Raw genomic sequence first — 12338 nt, forward strand, 5'->3', positions numbered from 1 at the left:
CTTTGTGTATGGTGCAAAAGAGTGGTCTAGTTTCATTCTTCTGCATGTGGATGTCCAGTTTACCCAAAGTCCACTCTTGGGAAGGTTTCATTTGATGGGCATGATAGAAATAAGCAAACAAACAAATGCATTATTATAACATGATACATCATAAAGTATAGTGTCCAGGAATGTTGGGACATATATTTGAGAAGCTACTACAGATTGCACTGACCCGGTGGTACCTCTGGCAAATGAGAACATAACTCATTCTCCAGGGTAGCCTCCAAAGGGCCTTGCTAACTTCCTTAGTGCCTGCTATGATATTTCCATCTTTAACCTATATTCCTTCTGCTCCAATTTAAGCCATTCCCTTAGGTTTTTCCTTTAAGAACCTGAATTCTGAGAAATTCGAAGCGCATAAGGACTCCAGGAAAGTTCAGGAAAAAGGTTGAAGAATGGAACTTGTCCAATTCAAGGTTGAGCAAAGTATTATCCCTCAAACCCCTCCAAAGATTTGAGCTGCCAAGTTTGTGGCACACACTATATGATCAGAAAATGTATGTAGTCAGGATATCCCATGTGGGGTACTGCCCCATTTAGGACACTAGCTTCAGGACTATGAGCCACACCTGTTAATAGTTTGTATCAGACAAAAATAGATTCATGTGCAACTGCTTGGCTCAATCTAAATCAAGTCTGGAATTCTTGCTAATAAAAATGTCTGCAAAATACAGTTTTACCTTCTCAGCCATTTTGGTCACACTAGATGGAGGATAAGAGCAAAGTAAAACACCAATTAATCACAGACATCACAAGGACCAACACATCTTCTATACATATGACATAAATTATCACTTTCCATAGCTCTCTCTTTGTTCCTACCTCTGCAAAGTCTAAACCTGTTTCTTTTCTTACTGTGTGTCATTTGCAATTGTATAAAATAAGCTTTATATCGAGGAAGACATAGACATGGCCAACACGCACATGAGAAACTGCTCCACTTCACTGGCCATCAGGGAAAATAAAATCAAAACCACAATGAGATACCACCTCACACCAGTGAGAAAGGGGAAAATTAACAAGGCAGGAAACCACAAATGTTGGAGAGGATGCGGAGAAAAGGAAACCCTCTTACACTGTTGGTGGGAATGTGAACTGGTGCAGCCACTCTGGAAAACTGTGGAGGTTCCTCAAATAGTTAAAAATAGACCTGCCCTAGGACCCAGCAATTGCACTGTTGGGGATTTACCCCAAAGATACAGATGCAATGAAGCCCCGGGACACCTGCACCCCGATGTTTCTAGCAGCAATGCCCACAATAGCCAGACTGTGGAAGGAGCCTCGGTGTCCATCGAAAGATGAATGGATAAAGAAGATGTGGTCTATGTATACAATGGAATATTCCTCAGCCATTAGAAACGACAAATACCCACCATTTGCTTCCATGTGGCTGGAACTGGAGGGTATTATGTGGAGTGAAATAAGTAAATTAGAGAAGGACAACATTATATGGTCTCATTCATTTGGGGAATATAAAAAATAGTGAAAGGGAATAAAGGGGAAAGGAGAAAAAATGAGTGGGAATATCAGAAAGGGAGACAGAACATGAGAGACTCCTAACTCTGGGAAACGAACAAGGGGTGGTGGAAAGGGAGGTGGGCGGGGGGTGGGGGGGACTGGGTGATGGGCACTGAGGGGGGCACTTGGTGGGATGAGGACTGGGTGTTATGCTATATGTGGGCAAATTGAACTCCAATAAAAAGGAATTAAAAAAAATAAGCTTTGTATCTTACTCCAACTACTTGTCCAGAATATGCAGAAAGGTTTTTTTTTTTTTCTTTTGCACCGAGTTGAGAGGTTACATTATGAATACTGAAATCAACAAGATTTTTCCAGGCCTCACATCTGGAATGCATAATCATATGTATCTGGATAAGGCACTAGCCCCAACTTCCACCTCCACTTGTTTCTCTTACTTGTCCACAGTGAAGGTTGTTTTAGAAGTGATGTTGCAAAGCAGTTGAACCGTTGAACCTTTTGGGATAGGTAGGAACTTGTACAGTTGCCATCCTGAAACCATGTCATACTGTGGCTCGTTTGTTTACCGAGGGCATTTGCCATTCTCCAGTTCAGATTCTGTAATTAACTCCTTTCTACATCCTCATTGCCAATTCAGCATCTGATGAGCATTAAGGAAACACCTAATTACAGAGTGAATATCCATCCAGCACAGTGAAGTTGCCTGAAGGGAACAAGGGAAGGGGGGCTCTGGGCAGCCCACATAATAAGCTTCCAGGATCAGAGCCTCTGGCGAGTGCGACGTACAGACAGAGAAGCTGAGAAGAAGGAGATGAAGAAATCACACTTTGGACAATGTGGCTGAGCAAGGGTACTTTTAGCTGCAGAGAAGCTTTTCTTAAATAAGAAAATATCCTAGCCACTTGTTTGTTGTCGTTGTTGTTTTGTTTTTGTTTTTGTTTTAACAAAAATTCAAAATAGAACAGCAGAACACATACCAATATAGGAATCAAAACCTGGTTTCAAATGACTCATCAGTGTCACGAGTACATAATGGCATCTAATTAAGACATTAATTAAAACTCATAATACCTACCAAATTAAAATAATGTAAAAGTACTATTAGAATTTTTCCTTCTAAATTAGCTGAAGCAGATGATTAGCAGGTGTTTTTTATGATTTTTTTTGTTAGATAGATTACCACATGGGTAAAAATTAGACCTGTAAATAATAATATTACTATCAATCATTATTAAATGTTTGGAGCAGCTTCTGGAGGGGTGGTGTGGAGATGCTGGCCCCACCACCCTGGTACCTGACCAACTATATAATTGCTTTCTGCTTACTCCCAAATTTCCCAGTAGTTTAAATTGGACAAGTTCCATTCTTCAACCTTTTTCCTGAACTTTCCTGGAGTCCTTATGTACTTCGAATTTCTCAGAATTCAGGTTCTAAAAGGAAAAACCTGAGGGAATGGCTTAAATTGGAGCAGAAGGAATATAGGTTAAAGATGGAAATATCATAGCAGGCACTAAGGAAGTTAGCAAGGCCCTTTGGAGGCTACCCTGGAGAATGAGTTATGTTCTCATTTGCCAGAGGTACCACCGGGTCAGTGCAATCTGTAGTAGCTTCTCAAATATATGTCCCAACATTCCTGGACACTATACTTTATGATGTATCATGTTATAATAATGCATTTGTTTGTTTGCTTATTTCTATCATGCCCATCAAATGAAACCTTCCCAAGAGTGGACTTTGGTCTGTTGTGTTGTAGCTGTAACATCCAAACAAGACTGAACACAAGGTAGGCATTTACCAAATCTTGATAGATAAATAAGCAAATGGGACCACTGAGTTTTGTGTATTGTGTGTGTGTGTGTGGAGGTAGGTGGGTGGGTAAGTGTGTGTGTTGCTTCTCGCATTATAAATGTTTTGAGGGACAGGTACCATATTTGTAACTTCTCATAGAATTAGAACTTCCAGCATGCTGGTCAATTTCACACATTCATATCAAGCTTGGACTAAAACTCCATTATCACAGACAACTCTAAACAAATCCTATGAGACTCATGAAAAGATGGCTAGGCTCAACCATTCAATCTCTATCCTATTAATTCCTACAAACAGCCCCAGAAATGAAAACTGCTAAACCTGAGTGTAGGCCTGAAAGGGAAAGGACATAGATGGTCAGATTTAATCTCCACGTATGGGAGACCAGAGATAGGCATGCGACATTAGAGAAAATAGTAGCACCATTAAGTGCAAAGATCCACAGACACACAAACGAAGTGATCTACTTTCGTTAGAGCTTATTTGTAATTGGGCTGATGGGGTAAAAAGTGAAGTCACAAACAATAGCTGGGAAACATGGTCAGTACCAGGTACCCGGTAATCCACCCAGGTACCTTGAATGTATGCTAAGAGGTGTGCAGTTTGACTCAGCCTCAAAAATCAATTGTTGATGGATTTTAATTTAAAAATTGGCTTGTGAAATTCCTCTTTAGAAGTCTTACTGGGAAATCTTCACAGACAGTGAACTAGAGGGGGAGGAAGACTAGTGATGTTGGGCTGGTGAACATTGCTTCTATGTCTGAATTTGTTAATTTCTTCTCAAGTGTCCATTTTACTGAATTCAGGACTGTCTATCCTGTACTTTTAGCATTTTTCTTAGGAGTTTCCATATTCCAAGCAGAAGTTCTAAGCCCATTGAGACTTTTTTTTTTTTAAATAGAAAGGATAAACTGGGGATGGCAGAAAAAACCTGAATCTATCAAAACCAGTGATTTCCCTGATGGTTGCTGAAAAAAAAAAAAAAAAAAAAAGCCTGCTTGCCTTCCCAAGCCTTGGTATATGCCAAATAAAAACTCTGATGTCTTCACAAGAGAGAAGATATAAAAGTGTTACCTAAAATTGCTGGGCAGCTATAAAGGAAATAAATGACTCTATTACTTTGAAATGTAAGCAAACATCGACACGAAAGCCCTGGGCAACACATGAAGCCATTCTCTATTAATAAAGGGGAGTTTGATGACCTCGTCTTATATGGAATATAAAAGAACAATAGTATCATTTTCTGGAAAAGGCAATTTGGCGGCTCGTGGTTGAAGTGGGGTCACAGGGGCGTGGTTGTGTGGCACCTCCTCTTCCTTTGTGCCACTATTTGGTTCATCTATGTCCATAGCACATGGAGATCAAGACAGAATAGAGCATCTGCCCTTGGCCAGTGGAAAAGCTTTCACAAAAACAGAAACAATAGTATCCTAAGGAGAGGTCAAGTGTCCTTCACCACTTTTACACCACTTATTCTGGGAGACATTTTTACCTCCTATGTGAGTAACCTTCTCATTCAATCCCAGAGATGAAGATCCCTGATGCTGCCATATGTGGAGATGTGGACTGGTGCTGGTTTCTTGGGGTGGGAAGCAGTAGGGGCTTAGAGATTCACCTTATTATTTTTTTCTCCTCTTCCCTACCATTCAATTGGCTGGTACATAGGTCCTCGGATGGCCTACCCTTGGCCCCCAGAGTAAGTGCAGAAGACAGGAGGCCTAGAGCTGGCAGGAAAGATATACTGTTCCACAATATACAGGAAAGGGATCCATGTTCCCTGTGTGCAAGTGTGTCTGCCTCATTCTGCTATTGGAATGGAAGCCAAGAGGAGGAAATTGATTTGATCTTGGGGAAAAAGAGAAGGAAAATTTTTCTCAGGGGGCAAAGTCAGATCCTTTGAGTCAGATCAGGATGGTAATTTCCCACTAACTCTCTGGACCTTGGGTAAACTCTTATAACCTCTCTGACTCAATGTCTTCATGTATAAAATGCAAAAATCCCACATAATTCCTAATTCACTGGGGTTTGAAGGCATAAAATGGTCTGAGGAAGTGTTAACTGCCTATCATTAGCATTTCATGATGACTCTTATGTTAGAATTGTTACTGAGAATAATAAAAAGGATCTTTAGCACTCTCATGAAGACAAAAAATAAGTGACTGGAAATTCCATAAGGATTATGTGCTCTGCCCCCTAAAGGAGCATTAGTCAGGAAAGTCTGTTGAAATTCTTAGGGAAGTTCATACACAGGACACACACCCTCATGTATCCATCCACTGGCACCTGCATGTGTAACTGGTGGAGTTTTCAGTAGTTTGGGACTATGCTTCAAGCCACACTTTTTCCTGTGTCCACCCAGCATGTAGTACAAAATTCCTGCATAGTAGGATTTCCAAAGCCCTGCTGCACACTGGAGGGGATGCTTATCAGAAGTGTCCAGCCTGGGAGTAAGGAGCACCTATGAATCACTACAATATCATGAAAGAACCTTGGGCTAGATCTGACCCATTGCTAATATACCACCTCTGATCTGTGGACCATGGCTTACCTAGGGTTAGTTAAGTTCAAATAATGGCCATTCCCTGGGGGTACATTCACATTTTTTAAAATTGGCCTTCTCTATTTCCCCTGAGACTAAGAAATGCCCAGGCTATTAAGTGCCCATATGATTTCATAAATTAATTTAAGTCAGTAGGTCATAGTCTGATAGCACCTGATTATAATGCAATGGTTTTCATTTAGGTGAAAAATGTTGGTGGAGTTCTTGGAAGATTAATGAGTTACTATTGCCAAGGCAGCCCGACTCTGGACTGCCTAGCTGCTTGATGTGCAGAAACATCTGGATTCTCCCCCATTTAAGCTCCCAAACTGAGAGTTGGTAGTGCCTGTGTCTCCTTCCCAGTCAGGAAGGACACTGATGGAGAGGCCCCAGTTTTAGTGGGGTTGGTTTTGCTCTCTGAGCAGATGGGGTTCAGGGGCCCCGAGGAGAAGCCTCACTTTCTTCTCCTTCCCCAGCCTGCACAGATGCCCAATGCCTGGGTATCTGAGCACCCATCATCTTTACTCTTCCTCTTGACCTCTCTTATTTTGCTTCTCTTCTCTTTATGTGTTTAAGGAACACATAGATAACATTAATGCTTGCTTTTGTTTTACTTGTATTTTTGCATCTGGTTCTTTGTAGAAATACTTTTTTGTTAGAATAAAGGAGCTAATTTTAGTTGTACCCTTGAAGCTACAAGGTCACACAAGTAGGTTAATGCATCTAGGATCATTGGTGGGGACTAAACATTGTTATCTTTTTAAGTACCAACTACCAGCTGCTGGTACTAAGGTTGGATTGTGGCTGAAGCAGGTTGAGGGGACAAGTCCTAGAACCTGTGGCATGACCTCCAGCTCACATGTCTCCTGGAGTCCTAAAATTGGTAGCAAGATGGTCTTTGGCTCCTTAGTCTGTTACTTGACCTCAAGAACCTCACAAGGTAGCAAGGTGATTAGTAGGGCAGGATCTAGGCCTTTGTGCCTCCCTCCCTATAATACCAAAACATACCATCAAAATCTAATCTCTCCTTGTAGCAGGTATAGGGAATTACCTGTTATGTCTGTGTGTTATACCAGTGCTCATCCACAGGCTTACCTATGTCACACCCAAAATGTGCGGGAACAGGTCTTCCTCCAGAAAGGGTTCAGGATGACAAGTTCATCACAGTTGAGATTTTGGGAAGGGCATGGTACTTCCCATTGGAGGGAAACATTTAGTTTTCAAGAAGCCAAGTTGTCTATAAAGGAGTAAGAGAGGAGCAAAGGGAAGGCAAATTAAATAAACTGTGTGGTTAGGAAGTACTAGGCTTCAAACAGGTACTTTCAAATATATTACACTCTTTTTTTTTTAAGATTTTATTTATTTATTTATTTATTTATTTATTTATTTATTTATTTATTTATGAGATAGAGTGCACACAAGCTGGGAGGAGGGGCAGCGGGAGAGGGAGAAGTAAACTCTCCACTCAGCAGGGAGCTCCATTTAGAGCTTATCCCAGGACCCTGGGATCATGACCTGAGATGAAGGCAGACACTTACCTGACTGAGCCACCCGAGTGCCCCAAATATATTTCATTCTGACCACAAACTTAGAGAATAAATATTATTGCCTTCCTTTCTCAAAAGATTTAAATATTTATTTCATTGTAGATTTGCATGAATTTGCAACATGTAGCATGGAAAGCTCACTTGTATCCTTTACCCACTTTTCCCCATAGTAGCAGTTTGCAAATCTGTTCCGATGTATACCTGGTATAGGAACACTGGGGATCAGGATACAGGAATTCCTCAGAGCACAAACCCACCCTCTCAGGCTGTAGCCACACCCACTTCCCTCTTACACACTCTCTTCCTTTACCTTTCCAATGAGTAGCCTATTCTCCCTTTTTCACAATTTGTCATTTTAAGGATGTTGTATAAATGGAACTATATAGTCTGTAATCTTTCAGGATTGGCTTTTTTTTTTTTCCTGCTAACATAATTATCCGGATATTTGTCTGGGTTGTGGAATGTTTCTGTAGTTCATTCCTTTTAATTCCTGAATCATACTCCATAATATGGATGGACCACAGTTTGTTTACCTATTCACTTGCTTAAGCACAGGCAGACTGTTGCCAGTTTTAGAATTTAAATAAAGCTGTTGTAAACGTTCATGTACAAGTTTTTTTGTGACCAAAGTTTTCATTTGTCTGGGATAAATGCCCAGGAGTACAATTTCTGGGCCATATGGTAGTTGTATGCTTAGTTTTTTAAAGAAAATGCCAAGCTATTTTCCAGAGTGACTGTACCATTTTACATTCCCATAAAAAAATGTGAGTGATTCAGTTTCTTTTCATCTTCACTGGCATTTGGTATTGTCACTATTTTTTGACTTTTGTCTAAAATGGAGTGGGCATATTTGAAAGGGTCTATTTCTCGGTTCTTTTTCTGTTCAGCTGATCCATGTGTACATTACTCTGGCAAGATCAGACATTCTTGATTACTCTGCCATCTGATATTCTCCCCACTTCATTCTCCGTCTTAAAAATTGTATATATGGTAGCTCCCTTGTCTTTCTACATAAATTTTGGAATAATCTTGTCTATTTCTTTAAAAAGAAGTCTTATGATTTTGATAGAACTTGTGTTAAATCTGTATATCAGCTTTGAGACAACTGGCATCTTTAGTTTTTTGAGCTGTACAATTCTGAATACAGAATATCTTTCCATTTATTTAGATTTTCTAAATTTATTTCATCACTGTTGTGATTTTCAGCATATAATTTCTGTACATCTTTTGTTACATTTATAACTATTTAATTTTTTGATCACTGAAGATATATCTTACTTTTAATTTCAATGTTCATATGTTCATTGTGATACCCACACACATCAATATCACAAAGAGTAGTAGTTATGTTGTGTATAAAACAATTGATTTTTGTATGTTTATCTTGTATCTTATTACCTTTCTAAAATTAATTTTTAATATGAGGATATATTTTCAATTTCTTGGAATATTCAATTCTGTAAGTAGGCACAGATTTACTTCTGTTCCAACTTGTATGCCTTTTATTTCTTTTCTTGCCTATTTGCACTATTAGCACTTCTGGTTATATGTTGAATAAGAATGCTGATAGCAGATACTAGATTCTTGTTTCTAATCTTATGCAGAAAGTATTCAGTCTTAAACCATTAAGCATAAGTGTAGGCTGTCATTTATCAGGTTGAGGAGATTCCCCTGTATTTCCACTTTCTGAGCATTTTAAAAATTATGATTAGGTTTTGAATTATGTAAAATGCTTGTTATAATTAATATGGATCTTGGAATTTCTCCCCTTTAGGTCATTAATATGATAGATTATAATGAATTAGCCTTGCATCTTTGGAATAAAAAAAAAACAACATTTAGTCATGGCATATAATTCTTGTTATAAATTCCTTGATTCTATTTGCTAATATTTAAAATGACATCTGTATCTATATTCATGAGGGACATTGGTCTTAAACATTTCTGTCTCTGTTTCAGTCTTGCCTCTGTCCTCTTCTCTCCTCTACTCTCCTTTTACATCCAATCTTTGTCCGGTTTGGGTATTGAATCAATAATAGCTTCTCAGATAAACTGGAAGTTGTTCATATTCTTCTGTTTTCTGGAATTGGTATTAGTTCTTCTTAAACATTCAGTAGAATTCAACAACAATATCATCTCTCCCTTGAGATTTCTTTTTTCTGAGCTTTTAAATTACAAATTCAATTGTATATATAGCAATAGGGTTATACAACTATTTCTGGTATGTGAGTTGTAGTCCTTTGTGCTTTTTGAAGAATTGGTTTATTTTTTATCTAAGTTGTCATATATGTGTATGTAGAGTTGTTTATACTATTTCCTTATTATTGTTTTGATATCTGCAAGATCTGCAGTGATGTTCCCTGTTTTACTCCTGACATTGATATTTTGCATCTTCTTCCTTTTTTTCTTTCTCAGATTTGATACAAGTTTGAAACTGTATTGGTCTTTTTAGAGGATCCATTTTTTTTTTCATTGCGTTCTGTTATGTTTCCTGTTCAATTATATGGACTGCTATTCTTTACCACATTAGTTTCATCTTTCCTCTTTCTTTAGATTTCCTTTTCTTTACTGTCTCAATTCTTTTTTAAATTTTTAAAAAATATTTTATTCATTTATTCATGAGAGACCCAGAGAGAGAGAGAGAGAGAGAGAGAGAAGGGGAGAGAGAGAGAGAGACACAGGCAGAGGGAGAAGCAGGCTCCATGCAAGGAGCCCAAAGTGGGACTCAATTCTGGGACTCCAGGATCACGCCCTGGGCCAAAGGCAGGCGCCAAACTGCTGAGCCACCCGGGGATCCCATTTTACTGTCTCAAGTCTTAATATGAAAGCTTATGTTATTTGGGACCTTTCCTCTTTTCTAGTGTAAACATTCAATGCTATGAATTTCCTTCTCTGCACTACTTAGCTCTGTCCTACAAATTTTGATATGTTTTTATTTCATCTTCAGTATATTCGATATATGTTGATGTATCTTGGTTTCCCTTGACACTTCTTCTGTGATCCAAGGATTATTTTTAAAATGTTACTTGGTTTCCAGGTGTTTGGAGCTTGTTTGTTATTTCTTTGTTATTGATTTCTAGTTTGATCTCATCATTGTCAGAGAACATACTCTGTATGATAGCAATGTTTTTAAATTTGTTAAGGTGTTTTTTATGGCCCAGCATATGATCTACTTTGATATATACTATGGGTATGTTAAAATAATACACATTCCCAACACTTTGGGTGGAATATTCTATCAAAGTTAATTTGTTCCTGTTTGTTAATTGTGTTCTTCTAGATATTTGCTAGTTTCAATACATTTTCCCACCGATTGTAGGGAAAGGGAAGTTGAAAATCTCAACTATAATGGAGTATTTGTCTATTTCTTTTTTGGTTTCATCACTTTTTGCAACATACATTTTATAGTTCTGCTGTTTTATTTATACAAACTCAGAATTATTGTGATTTTAATCCATCCTGTCAGTATCTTTTAATTGGTGCTTGAAGACTATTTACATTTAATGAATCCATTAATATGTTAGTTAAGTCTGTCATCTTTTGTTGTCTGTTTTTTTTTCTATTTTTCTATTTTTATTTTCCTTTTCTTTCCTTCCTGTGGATGGGTTATTGAACATGTTTTTAGAATTCCATTTTCTTTATCTATAGTTATTTTCTCAGTGTATCTCTTTGTATAGCTTTTTCAGTGATATACATTTATACGCTTGACCTTTTACTACATGAGTTTGAACTGTGTGGTGTGGGTCCACTTACGACCAGATTTCTATCTATCATCTATCTACCAATCAATCAATCTATCATCTATCTATCTATCTATCTATCTATCTATCATCTATTTTTTTTAAAAGGTTTTATTTATTATTCATGAGAGACGCAGAGAGAGAGGCAGACACATAGGCAGAGGGAGAAGCAGGCTCCCTATGGGGAGTCCAATGTAGGACTTGGTCCCAGGACCCTGGGATCATGATCTAAGCCAAAGGCAAACACTCAGCCACTGAGCCACCCAGGTGCCTCTATCTATCTATCTATCTATCTATCTATCTATCTATCTATCTATCTATCTACCTACCTATCTATCTAACATACTCTAAATATATTTTCTTCTCATAATTTCTAACAAGATTTTCCTTGTTCTAGCTTACCCTATTGCAAGAAAACAGTAAATAATATGTATAATATACAAATAAATATTACTTTACTGTTTATGAGTAATTCTTCTGATCAAAAGTAGGCTATTAGTAGTTGAGTTTTTGGGGTGTCAAAGTTGTATGTAGATTTTCAACTTTATGGGTGTCAGCACCTCTAGCCTCCCAGGTTGTTCAAGGGTCAACTGCATTTCTATATTTTGTTACCATAATTACTACTGTTAATATTTAACCAGTTCAAGTGAAATGTAGAAACTTTGCTTCTCTTTATGTCCCATTACCCTTTACATGTTTGAAATATGAGATCTTTCTGTTTTAGAAAATATTCAAGATAAAATTAACATCTCTTCTCTAAGCTGACATATTAACATAGTTTGGTATTTAGGCATATGTTTTTAAGAGAAAAATAGTAAAACTACAAGGGAATACTTAAAAAATGGACCATTTGAGGAGACTGGTTCCCCTTCTTATTAAAGTCCACACACACATTTGCATATCTAATTTGAAACAAGGAGGCAGTTATTATGGTGGATTTATTAATTATTCAAGAATGTAATTTATTATGGAGGAGACAATTCTATGTGGACTTTTCAGAAGCAGGGACATGTAGTAAGCTTCTTGATTGGAATAATGAAAGAGAGTAGAAGTATCATACAACTTCCAATGAATTACTATCTCAGCAAAGGCACTGAAGAACAAACAACAGAATGTAGAATTTTTTTTTAATCTTAGGTTTTATAATGTTTTCTTCAGTAGTAGACAGAAAATGTGCCCCCA

The sequence above is a fragment of the Canis aureus genome, chromosome 20 (assembly GCF_053574225.1).
Source record: "Canis aureus isolate CA01 chromosome 20, VMU_Caureus_v.1.0, whole genome shotgun sequence".
Taxonomy (NCBI): Eukaryota; Metazoa; Chordata; class Mammalia; order Carnivora; family Canidae; genus Canis; species Canis aureus.